Source organism: Dunckerocampus dactyliophorus, chromosome 5, assembly GCF_027744805.1.
Source record: "Dunckerocampus dactyliophorus isolate RoL2022-P2 chromosome 5, RoL_Ddac_1.1, whole genome shotgun sequence".
Lineage (NCBI taxonomy): Eukaryota > Metazoa > Chordata > Actinopteri > Syngnathiformes > Syngnathidae > Dunckerocampus > Dunckerocampus dactyliophorus.
In genome coordinates this window covers 16,521,455-16,535,223 of record NC_072823.1, presented here as the reverse complement: position 1 = coordinate 16,535,223, position 13,769 = coordinate 16,521,455, and the positions used below count along the sequence as shown (strand labels likewise).

The following is a 13,769-nucleotide window of genomic DNA, read 5'->3' as shown; positions in this document are numbered from 1 at the left end:
CCTGCTCTGTTGCAGGCAGAAAAGGCAAATAAAAGTACAAAATAGTATGTTTGAGTATTGAAAGTGGACTTGTGTCAGAACACAGTTGATTACTTGTGTGCATGCCATGTTCCTGCATGTGACACCCAAGGTGATTGTGTGGACTTTAATGCGCCCTGAGAGCCCTGTCTCCCTCCCAGATGAGGTTTACAGCGAATACCTGTTTATTGCAGCTGGGATTTTATGTCGCATATACAGTATATTATAGTGTGAGTTTACATGTGAGAGAAGCGAAGCGCTAACCGCAGAAATATGATGATCTGTATTACTATTTCTAAAGGCATGATTGCATTTTCACAAATGTGTGTGTGTGTGTGTGAGTGGGTTAGTGGTCTGTACAGTTAAACCAAGGCTAACAAGCACAGAATACAATACAATGCAGCAGTATAACATTGTTACGCAGAATTAAATAGTTTTCTATCATCGCTTTTATTTCTTGGCTTCCTTTACCCAGCTAGCAGATGATTTTGCAGTCTGACACATCCCTCCCTTCCCCCCATCCTGAGTGTATCACCACTGGTGCAGACCGACACAACCAAAAATAAATTCTGAATGTAACCTCGTCTTCCAGCTGCACATGTGACAGGTTGCATACATTTACGCTACTTAAAACCAACTCGTGGCACCATGCTGAAGCCACGTAGACAACCTGATGCCGTTGTTACACCTGAGTACGCTGCAGCATCTGCTGCCCTCTCCTCTTTCACCTTTAAAGCTTGCCATCCTTCTCTGCACAGTGTGAAAGAAACTTCCTTTCTTGCTCCATCTCACTAGTTCAAATGACTCCACTGCCCCTCGTTGTGACTTTGCCACTTTATATAAGCGCCCTAGCTGGTAATTGTAGATCATCCTCTGTGATTTGCCAAAAGAGGGGCATTTGTTGGCTTTTTGGAGATAGCCTCAGCTTCAAAGATATGGCAGAGGGTCAAGTCTTGCTGCTATATTGGTGCTGTCTGCCACACTGACCAGATTTGCCCAAGAGCAATGCTAATAACTAGTAACAGTAACATAAGTGATTAGATGACCTTTCTTTCCTTCAATTTATCTCCATCAACCACATTTAGCTTCTGATGCCCTGCAGGAAACATTTGTGTATCAGTGTTGGAATCAAAGTCACTTTGAGGTTTCTTTGAAAGAATCACAGCGTGTCAAACCAGAAAGCCGTTGCTTAATGTGTTACTCAGGGATAAAAGGAGATATAAGCTGCCATCAATAGGGTTGTTTCTATAAATACAGCAATAATGGTCTATAATTACACTAATTTACACTGTGCCCTACCAAACCCCAACAACTGTTTTAGGTCATTGGGGCTTTTACCTTAGGGAGCCAGAAAAAATTATTTCAGTCTAAAGATAAATCATAAGGAAAAGCACAAACATATGAAACTGCACCTTCCATAATCCCCTGCCCTCTAAAATGGGAAATTTTGTGCTGTGTAGGCTTTCCAGTGGACTTTAGTAGATGTACTCAAAATGTCCCTCCTCTCTGTATTTCTCTTCTGTGCTGTTCTTTTATTACTAGTGACAGTAATGGGCAGTGAAGCAGGGAAAATAAAAATAAAAAGGTAATATGTTGCAATTCCACTGAGTTGTTAAAAAAAAAAAAAAAGCAGGACAGTGCAGAAAGTCTTGACCTCAAGTGTTTATAAATGTTGCTTACACATGTTTCTTATTGTTGCATTTTATTTCTTTGTTTATTTCTGCTGACCACTGCATGCTTTCTTGGGAGCCTCCGAGTGGCAGTTTCCAAACGTCAAGGCCCGCGAGTGCAAGCGGTGACAGTGGTTTCAGTAACTGCTATAATTGAAATAGCTCCAAACTCAAAGATTGCATACACTTCATCTGTACGCTTTGCTTGCTTTATGTGTCTAATCGTTGGCTTCGGCATTGTGGTGTTATATTCTTATTTTCTATTTATGGGAAAATAGGTTGTGAAGTGTGAATGGCTGCACCTTTCTTCGCTGACGTGCGTGGATGGAAAAGCAAGGTTGTTGAAGATATTTTACTATGCTAAAGCTATATTTATACAATACAGTGCACTAGCTAAATGTGTACCATGGGCTGCCCTGAGACAGGAATCTCCTGGGATGAACTCTTAGCGTAAAGGAATGAGCCTGTTCAAATACTGTAGAGGAAAACACACACACGACGTGTAATATATGCATATAGGTCAGTAGAGTAGAACAAGGACATCCGTAATTGAATCTTCCTCTGTAATAAATGTGCCATACTCTGAAGTGCATTAGTGTGCGTGCGTGCAGTATCAACGCTTCTCCCCTCTTGTGTGTTCGTGAATCAATATGGAGTAGTTATCAAGAGATTAACCCTGTCGATGCGTTATCAGTCTAATCAGCGTCTCCTGTGTACTCCATCACTTTCCAACTGCTGTCATTTATACGCTCAGTTGCCTCTCCCTCCACCACGGCGTCACTACCTGTACGTGTGTTGGTCCACCTTCTTTGACAGATGGGTCCATTACAGGAATGGTTACATTTACAGACGTACTGCACACTCACACTATATTTAGGAATGGTCATTATATACAGGACATATCTTTTGTGGTTTGACGTCACCTGAGGTTGTACAAATTTGACAACGCTCGTTTTTGCATGTGACAGTTCCACACCAATGCAAACATCAGAAGCCTAATGATGTTGTAAATGTACTAAGGCTAATGTCCACACGAATACGGATTTTTTAAAAGCACATCATTTTGTATGCTTTTTGTCCTTCTGTCCACATGCAAACATAGGTTTTTGTTTTTAAAAATCTTTTGGAAAACTCCAACTAGTGTGAAGATTTTGGAAAATTCCGGCTTCAGCGTATGCTTGTGAATGGCGAAGATGGAGATTTTGGCTTGCCGACAGATGACGTAACGTGCTGTCATTTCCCCACTAATAAGTAGAATTTAATGTGTGCAATGGCAAAAACTTTTGCTTTACATTGATGAACAAAGGCACCATTAAGGGCTTGGGCAGATGCTGTTTTTGTCAAGAAAGACGGAGCTATCGCGTGCTTGACCCCCAGTATGCAGAGATAGAGGCTGAATTGTGCACATATTTTACCAAAAAAACAGTACTCACAGTAGTGCAGGATAACAGAACAAAAGGTGACAGAGGAAAAAGGCTCTGTAACAACAAGGAAATGTCAACGGGAACAGGTACGTGAATAGTTCATGTAACAGCACTGGCGAGGAGCAATGAGATAATGAACCCAGCACTATCCCTGTGACAACGCTTTTACAAGGCTTTTTTTATTTGATAAAATCAGAGACCAAGAACAGACATGTCTTCTTGAAAGGCAAGTTATAGTAATAAAAATAAAATGGAGAACAACAGGCTGAATAGGCGTCTGTTAATGTAACATGAATAGGTGGTATGTTAACATAACATACAGTATTAACAGTTATTCAGATAACTACAGCATAACAACATAACATAACTAGTTTAGGTACTTAGATTGTAATCTGCAGAATATGATTTTCTTTTTGGGGGCATTTGTGATCCGTCTTTCTCAACTGTCTTTATAAGTTGATGTTTACATTGTAAATTTCAAGTGGTACAGGAATGATAGGAGTAGCAGATACTGGCATACAAACCTAGAGCGCCCTCTCGTGGCTGTGGAAAAAAACATATACTGTATACTGTAAGTATAAGTCAGTCGCAGGACAGTTGCAAAAAAAGTGCGACTTATCGTCCGGAAAATATGGTAAATAAAAATAAACTAATGAAAAGTAACACTACTTAGCCAGCAGTCCACATTAGGGATGCTCCAATTGATCGGCCACCGATCACTATCGGCTGATTTTCGTGAAAAATCACGTGATTGGCATATGCCAATAAATACCTTTTAACGCCGATCACTTGTGGCTAGTACTATTGCATCCTGCAGCGATCCCTGCGTGCAGTCTAGTGTCTTGCCCTAACTACTGTCTTGGGCAGCATACTCCCACTTTCCTTCCCAGTGCGCAGGCGTGCCAAAACAAAAACAAATCTTGTCTGCCGTGTTGAACTTAGCTGCCAACACATGCCACAAAAACTATCTTGCGGTGGTAGCGCGTTAAAAAACTTTAATTTTATACGGCATTTGAAGAACAAACACTTGACAGAGTATGGTGAGTTTTTGAGGATCACGGTGTGATCATCAGTCAAACGGCAGCTAACGCAGCCATGTGGACAACACTCACCCGTATGTGCGTGACAGTCAGAATGCTAAGCAAATAACTCAACAGTGGAAGACACTTGGTTTGCCGAGTGCTCTCTCACTTACGTACCTGGAAGTCTTGCTAGAGCTCCACCAATGTACTCCATCCATCCATCCATCTTCTATGCCGCTTATCCTACCAGTGTACTCTCACATCCTAAGTTTCTTTAAATAAGTCGTCTCATCCTCTGTAAGTTTCACAAGGTATATATTTTCTCTTGAAAAAAATATTTATTTTTCTAAATGAATGTGATTTTATGGTTCCTTTTTCACGTCATATAGCCAGGAGCAGGGGTCCAGACAGGAACTCTGGGTCCCATGAAAGAAATCACATTCTGAAAGTCAATGGCTGCAGCGCCGTCCTTTGGAAATAGAAGAATTAATGAAGATGTTATGGTGATGCCTTCTGTTGCGTGGCGTCACACGGGACGCAGCGGGACACATCGCGACCAGATAATGCCAGGACTGCTTCACGGATGCGGGAAGTGGCGGTGACAATGCATACCCATGCGGGAAATGCGTGTTGTGCGTACTATTGTTGTGCACTAGAGACATAAACACTACTTGACAAGGAGTAAATATGTCGTGCGGGAGCGTGGTCATTCCGTGCCAATGCACACCATTTTCGGTCAAAAATTACATGCCAAGTGCACAATTTATGCGTTAACGAAATGCAAATAGTCTGCAAGCTAGTCTTCACGCTTTTCAGGTGTGCCATAAATAAGTAAATAAATGACAGGTATTACCACGGCAAATTGTGGGACAATGTGGAGGCAAAATACAGTATTGGTCCCTGCATCCTTTCAAGGCTCATTACCAGGCAGGCGGCTGTCAGGGGGACTAAATTCAGAATTTGGACAGATAGCAGCCAAAATCATCCAAAAGGGAAGTGACCAGAACCACATCTCTGCAGCAACACTTTGCTACTTGGATGAAAATAATTAGGAAGGATAGGAAGGGTGAGTGTGGTTTGAATTTGCGGGACAAGGTGGGAGTGCCTTTGGCAACCCACATACATATTCAACACACATCAGTGTTCAAGGGCCAAAGTAAATAGCAGAGGGAGATAGTCTGGTGTTTGGAACCACAAGGGACAAAACACTGTCCCAAGTTCACTGTCAAGGGCAGATTTGCAACAACTTTAGCTTTTGTTTAAAGATTGTAACCCACTTTTAAATCTGGATGCTGGTTGTTTCCTACATGCAGCTGCAATAAGGATGAATTAGGTACAGTATCTCCTTTGAATAATTGTTAAAATTGATGAAGTGATTGATGCATAATGCTGCCCTTGAGCTGTAAACAATTGTTATTCAGTGAATAATCAATAGTAAAAATTCATTCTTAGTCATTTGCGTGTTGGTTTGTGACCTCCTGATGCAATACAAGAAATATGTTTGTCTCACAAAAGTGAGTACACCTTGCACATTGCAGAAAATATATTCTCAAGAGGCAATGCTGCATAAATAAAACTTACTGTAGCTTAGCGTTGTCAGTGTACAGCTTGTGCAGCATTAGGGATGTGTCATGGCAATAGTGCAGGCGTGTGTCTGCCTCTGTCGTCATGATGTGCCCAATAAATTTCTCTTGCAAACTTTGTGCTCAGGCTCTCAATTTCGGCTCATTCCTGATGTTCCTGATCACTGTATCTTCAGGATCCACCGAAGGCATTTGGTTTGGAAAATGTCCAGCTTGTTGTTGTCAGCCTTTGTCATCTTCCATGTCTTAGAACTGTACAACAGTACAGTCATCACCAACTTGAACATACTCAGATTTGTTCATCAGACGATGCAAATTTCAGATGTTCTGAGCCTGATGAAAGTTGCTCTTTCCGTAGCCACCCTGTTGTTTAAGTCTGTCGTACCACCTCCTTCAGTTGGTACAAAGGCTTCTAGCAACTCGGACTGCCCGACGTCTTCCACAGGCTCCCCGTTCGTCGTAATGTGCTTGGCGTTCCTGGCGTTCAACCTCATCACCTTGCACTTGACTACATTCACCTTCCAAGTTTTTCAGTTCTCCACCAACCTGGCAGTTTTCTGCTTGATTTGCTGTTTGGTTGACAAGATCAAGGTGATTTTGTCGGCATAGTCAATATCAACCAACTTTGCAGCTAATTGCCATCTGATGGCGTTCTGTTCTGCACTGCCCTTTCACATGATCCCATCGATGACAAGCAGGAACAGGAAGCCAGACATGTTACATCCCTGCATGGCCCCCTTCTTGATCTTGAACCAATCCGTGATGATGCCATTGTCAACAACTCCACATTCAAAGTTGTCATCTAGAACATTCACCACACTGATGCTCTTATCTGGTATGCTGTAAGCCTTTATGATGGTCCAGAGGCTGTGTCTGTGTACTGAGTCGAATGCATTTATGAAATCTACGAAGTTGATGTATAAAGATGACTGCCGTTCAATCGTTCAATCAGGTCTGTCCTGATGTCAGTGTGCCCTTGTTGTGCATTGTACTCGTTGGTCACTGGTTTAGCCTGTTCCTCCTCGTTAAGGATCTAGCTTAGGTGATTCTTCCACTATTACTTTATAGCAGTAAGTATAGATTTACTGTGCTCTGAAAATGACTCAACACAGCCATTATTGTCTAAATGGCTGCAAAAGCAAATGAGTACATTGTGTCTTACCTACTGTCAAGCAAGGATGCTAAATGAATAGGACTGAAATGGAAGAGCGCTATGATGGTGAGCACGAGTGGCCTACATGTATATGGCAATAAAAAACAGAGCCGCAGTGTGAAAGAAACTTTTTTCTTCTTTGACTTTTTTTCCTTCCTTATAGCCTTCCCAACCCTTAACAATCAACATACAAAATAATAATAATTATATTATATGGATAATTAACTGGAAGTATTTACACAATGCAACATTCATTTCAGTAATGGCATTGTTAATACATTTGCTAGACTATAACCTAAATCATCATCATCACTGACTTGTGATTAATTCAACTAATCACCCAGAGAAACTAATTAGCTTAAAGCTATATTGTGTGGAACAACATTTTGAGTCTTGGCCACTTTCCTGTTTATTTACAACAATTTATATTTATAAATCCACAACATTTTTATTACATATAGCCATCTTTGTTTTTGGGGAACTTGAAAAATGACACATCTGGTCTTTTGGAGCGTCTATTAGAGCAACTAATCGGTGAGCAGTGTGCCGAGGACATGTTTACAATGCAATGTTTCTGGAATCTGCTCACCATCATGCACCCACGCAGGGCGTACTACGGAAGTGGATGCCGAGGAGACAGTCCTATTCATTTCTAGTGTCCTTGCTGTCAAACATGGCGGTGTTAGCGTCATGGTCTGGGGCTGCATGAGTGCTGCTGTCTCTGGAGAGCTGTGGTTCATTAAAAGAAACAAAAATATACCGAGCTGTCCTAGCTGTAGACTGACTACTTTCAAATATATCCATATTTCAATTCTATATTATGCCCTTGAAAGATATACTAGAAATAGTTCCTGAAATATGAAAGATGTCCTTACTTTGGTGTGATACTGTATATGCACATGAATCTCATGTCAGATGCTTAATGACTAAGTGTGTCTGGATCAGTGGGGACGCCATGAATCTCTATTTGAAGCGCTCCCTCTCCGCCCCACATTTTGATGCTTGCTGCATGAAGGACACAGCGGCGAGTGCTATGCTCGTGATTCCTGCTGTGTCAAGCATGTCAAATGTGCTTTTGTCCCCTTGAAGAGGAAGATCACACGGGATCAATCAGAGCGCAATCGAGCGTCCAGGGAAGCAAACCAGTGATTCACTTAATGTTAGGAGTTGTCATGGAAACACCGGGTGCAGATTTTCGACTTCATTGGTCACCGTCACGCTGCAGGCTTTCCTAGAGAAGCCATTGAAATATAATTTCTGTAAAAACTCACAAAAAGAAAAAGGAAGTGGCATAATATAAATGTTCTCATTAATCAATCCTTCAGATAATGGGGATAATTTGACTCTCATTTGGCAAGATGCGTTTAATCCCTGTTTTCGACAGTTTGTCAAATGTTTATGCCACAGCAACGGCTGATGGGACATTTTGCCTTTACAATATCTGAGTGACAATTACACACTCTCTTACTAGGATTTACGCATGAACACACACAGACACACACTCAAACAACCACTGTTTGATAAACGAGCGGAGGATTAGTAATATCACCCCTACCATGAAGGGTGACCTCTGCATTGAAAGGATATCATGCATCACCCTGTCCAAAGATCTGCATACATCAACATTGGAAATAGGCGTTTCTTAACCCCATCATACATTTTCTCCCATTTTGTTTTATAATCTGGACATTTTCATACAACCCTCACCCTCCCATTACAAGCCCACACTTCTATTTCTACCCAATTTGTCTTCTCTCCCAGGATTAGAAGCAGGCCACAGCCATTGGCCAGTCTGCTCAAGATTGATTGGCCATCCATGAAGTGGACTGGTGTCATCACTGTCCAGAGGGGGGGCTGAAAGGAAGGAAACCAAGGACTGAGAAGGGGGAAAAAAGATTTGCATGTTTTGTGAAACCTAATTTGGAAGTCCATCCATAACAACTGGCTACAACTACATGTAATACTCCCAGTTGGTCGCAGCTGAGTGTGCTGTGTTCCAGTCCAATGGCTTAATCAAAATTGCAGTCACAGCCTGAAGTTGTTGCAAAGGGAAATCACTCAGGTTTAATCCATGTCCCTGCTCTTTGGCCTTGGGTCTCCTTTGGGGGTAATTGGCAGTGTAGCAACTACGACAAGTTTCCTGGGCGTGGGTCCATTTTGGTTGATCCCATTGGCCACCACATGTGTTATGTTAGATACAAGCTTTGTGCACTTTTTACAAGACAACAGAGGACTGGAAACAGCTGTGCAAAGGATGCTAGCCATTCCAAACAATGAAACAGGAAGAGAAGTAATAAGCACATTGAGAAAAAACTTTACAGTGAAACTTTTGGTAGGTCAGACACAATCTGTTCCAAGGTTATACTGTAAGGATGGCCTTTAATTTGTTTATATTTGCCATATTTTTTCTAACATAAAATAATGGAAATCGCATTGACCTGTTCAGGATCAAACTGTCACCATCCTAAAACCTTTTTTGACTGCACAGGTTATTCTTTAAGTCACATTTATACATTCCTAACATTAGCCAACAATTTCGTTAAAATACAAAAACTACCAAGAGAAGATTGGTGAAATCAAGTTGACTTCATGCATCTCTCTTTTAAAATTCTTACCTTGCCATACACGTGTAAAAAGAATTGAACCACTATATATAAAACTATGGTGCACTCACGCTTAGCACTGAAGACAAATGGACACTTGACAAATAAAAGCCAAAGAAAAAGCAAAACATAGTCAATCGTTTAGATGCTGAGCTGACGTATGACGAGACGTGAAATCTTGCGTGTTATCTTGCATGATGACTGTTAAACCTCTCAATCTTTGGTCGAATTTTGAATTGTACGACTTCAGTGCCATTCAAGGTTCTACCATCATTGTTTGACGTGTTGACACATGGTCATCCTAAAGCATTTTTTTTTTTTACACTTGCAATCTGAATTGGTAAGGATAATGGATAAACAACATTTTAATACACGGGTACACTAATGTGGATATGATGATTGCCACAACGCTCAAGGAGAGAAAGATGTCAAAGACGCTCACTCTCGCTCGCTCTCTCTCTCTCTCTCTCTCTCTCTCTCTCTCTCTCTTTCTCTCTCTCTCTCTAATGCTCAGTGCCTCACACATACGTGTACGATGTTCAATTTGCATGCATAATAATATGCTATATGCACAGCTGGTTAGAGCAAAAATTTGCCACCAGACATCTTTTCAGTGTCGCCTGCTCAGAAAGGCTGAGGCTTGCAGGTTAGGAGCAGCTGGAAAAATGGACGGCTAAACAAATGGATGGATAGGGAGTCAGGAGTAACAGAATGATGAAGGCGCCAGGATGAAAGGGGAATAAATCTGCTCAAAATTGTACTCTAGGGTGGAGAATATTTTAGAGGTGCCGTGGAATTTTGGAAGCAGGAGTGCATGACACCAAAAACGGTAATCAGGCTTAGTGATTTTACAGTTTTTTATTATAAGGGAATGATGATGCGAACATTTTACTTAATGTCTGCTTAGTGATACTTTTTCAACTATTGTCGCAAGTGATGTAAGCAGTCTTGTGTTTAATTTTTAATGATTCCACGCTCAGAAGTATATACCATACCATACCATACAAACTTTATTTGTAAAGCCCTTTAACAACCACAGTTGAAAACAAATGCCTGTACATAAAGTAAAATATAGGAAACATCCTCCTGACTGTGTGGCCAACATGATAACGACTCAGCCCACGTGCGGCTTCGCTAGCATTAGATGTCCAAAATTGATATCCCTTTGCGTAAAGTTTGATGTAGTTATTGTAGTTGCGTATCAAATCGTTTACCACAGAGTACCACATCTGTACTTACTTATTTGTTTGTTTGTTTGTTTGTTTGTTTATTAGACAATGCATATTAATAAACATCTGCAAAAAATACAGATGTAAATATGCCAGATTATAGCACAACTGCTAGTTTCCATCTGTAGCCCCCTGACAGGTAACAAAAAAATAATAAACAATGTAAAAACAATACACAATAAACAATAAAAGACAAAATTAAACACAGAACATGAAAAGGCTGTTATAGATATAAAAAAAATGTATTTCTATCTACGACTAAATCTGATTAATTATTTAACTATGGACAAAATGTGATTCACCACGATTAAATGTTTTAATCGATTGACAGCTCTAATTTAAAGACAAATCTTTGTGATTTTATCTTTGTGATATTTTATGAACATTTTAGGTTTTACTACAGTTACATCGTTCCTTTTTGCTCTCATTTTCCACTTTTGCATGCATGTTTCGGCAGCAAGGTGAGGTGTTGCCAGGAGTGTGTCCAAGCTCTGTCTTCTTGGCAGTCTTCTTTGCTGGTTGGGTGTTGGATTGCATTGTAGAAGGGTTTATGCAGCTTTCAGATCCTGCACAGCAGCATTAAGGTGGAGTGCCACTTCAGCTTGCCTGCGCTGCGGATGCTTCACCTTTGTTGACTGTTCTATTTAATTACTGAATAAATGCATGACGCAAGAAACACTCTCTGTCTTTCACTTTTAATACGCACCTCTGCTCACGAAGTATAGCAACAATGTTTCTTCATTGTCAACACCGCGCTCAAGTTGGTGCTCAGTCAAAGCCGAGCTTAAATAGAACCGCTCGGTGATTAAGAGTGAAGACAAGTCTGAACATCTGTGTGTTTTGATCTGACAAATCTTGAGTAAGTTTGATCAAATGTAGAATTACTAGTCTGATTGGCGTCTGGCTCCCCTGTTGTGGCAAGATAGCTTTTCTTCAAATGAGAAATCTCGCCCCTTTTTAATCTCGCAAGAGCTCGTGACACCCCTAATTGCTTGCATTAATTACTGTGTTTTTATAAACAGTCGCCATTCCTCCTCCACGGTCCGAAGTCCCTGGAGATTTAAAATAATAACAGCCACAAGCCAGCCACCGGTACAAGGCAGCCAAATGGACCCATAGAGGACCCAGACGTAATGAGGCAATCAATCACATAATCCATTCCACGTCCAGGTAGCGCTGGAATAAACGCACCAGAACAATTTTTAGCTTCACCAGCCGGCTGCTGCGTTTGCTGTGGCGATGGCGGCGACGGCAGCAGCGCTTTATCCGAGAGAGTAGGGATGAAACTCGGTGTGGCTGGTGATACACCAGCGGTGACTTGAACTGTTGAGTGCAGTATGTTAAAACCATCAAAAATTAAAATCAGCAATAGACGGCCAGCCATACACAACGGCGCCATCTTGGATAATTAGGCTTGATGTACTGTTTTATTTGATCTCTCCAGTGTAGGTATTTAGCTACCAAGGCCGTACCTTGGTTGCCAGGTGTCTTATTAATGCAGTTCTCCAATATCTACACTGTACACAGTACATCAAATTAAACCTAAATATGAAATTGATAGATTGATACTCACCTTACTCCAGGGAATATTTGCATCACCATAAGTGTCTCACTGACCCCCGATGCCCTGGTTGTTAAAGCAATTAAATACGACATGCATCAGCTTTATATGTCTCTCTCTGCCATCTCACTCCCCTCCCGTGTGTGAATATGTGCATGCATGTACTCGAGGGTATTTCATTCTGAGCAGATGTGCACATCTGCCGTTGCAGTAAAAGCCATTAATATGTGTCTGGAGGTGTTTGTACGGATGTGTCTGTTTTCTGACGACAGCTGTTGTTTTTTGGCCTGTAGTGTTGTTTCTGGAGAGTGATGACTTTACGCTGTTCTTTTTTAGCTTTGCGATTCCTGTGATGACAATTGTGACACAGACAAGCTCTCAATCACGGAACACTTTTTTTGAATTAACGACATCAGATGACAAACCACCCAGGCTTACCATTATAATGCTGATACCCACATCCTGCATCCTGCCTGAATTGTTCACTAAAAAGTTCCCTATAGTTTACAAATAGAATTTGACAAGCATTCACAGAGCCGCACCTTTACCGAGATTTGCATAAAAATAATTTTATTGATTTTTAAAAAACGTTTGTGTTTTGTGTTGCGTTTGTGTCCACAATGTTTTTTGTGAAATTTTCTACAAAGAAAGCCAATACTAAAATAAATCAAGCTAGGATAAAACATAACCTCATACCTCTCTGAGAATGTCTACAAAACTGGGCATTTAATAATCTTCAAATCAGGTTTCTTGAGAATTGGTTCATTAGTTGTTAGTTGCTTAACGTCTTAGCATCACACAAGCATACAAACTCACTATCCAAGTCCATTGCGACCTTGAATGGTTACCTGAATTGTAGTACTGATAGAACAATATATATCTGTAATATATAATAAATAATTAGTTTTTAGTTTGCTTGTGCTGTGGGCTTGTATGTGTTGTCCTTGGATGTCTTTTGCACTTTTAGGCTGGAAGCCTCACACGCTCTGGCCACCAGAGGGCGCTCTGTGATGGGCTTCCCCTTGACTTGCCAAGGCTTCCCTAACTGCTTCTGTTTCAAGTTGTGTTTGTGCTTGGATTCTTCCCTCACATCCTCAAAGAAACCGCTAAAGATTCCCGGCTGTCAGGTGCAACCAGCCTCCACGCTTGTCCTTTTTATGTATGGAGCCAATGAGGGGAGACCTTCAGCTCTAATGAGCATTGGCCTGCTGTCCTGCTGCTGTGTGACGGTGGTGGCGACTGGCACTTTTGGCCCCAATAAACACAGAGCTTTAGTGAGCCACGCTTTGCCCATCCGTCATGGTAGCTTCTTTGGTGAAGCATGTGGAAGGCACCAGGTGGGGAAGCAGGAGAGTATGTGTATTATTAATGACCTTATGGTGATCCTCCTCCTGTCCCAGGCAGAGACAACAATGACAGAGCAGACAAAGACTGGAGACAGCAAGTAAGACAGAAAATAATGATGAGGCGAAACAGTAGGATACCAAGATAAGAGGGTAGCACATG

The 13,769-nt window shown here is 41.3% G+C and overlaps 1 protein-coding gene across 3 annotated transcripts in view; it reads left to right on the top strand.

Annotated features, from left to right (window-relative positions):
- frmd4a (FERM domain containing 4A) overlaps positions 1-13,769 on the top strand; it is a 126,017-nt gene that overhangs the window by 23,451 nt on the left and 88,797 nt on the right. The gene's annotated exons all lie outside the window — the stretch shown is intronic.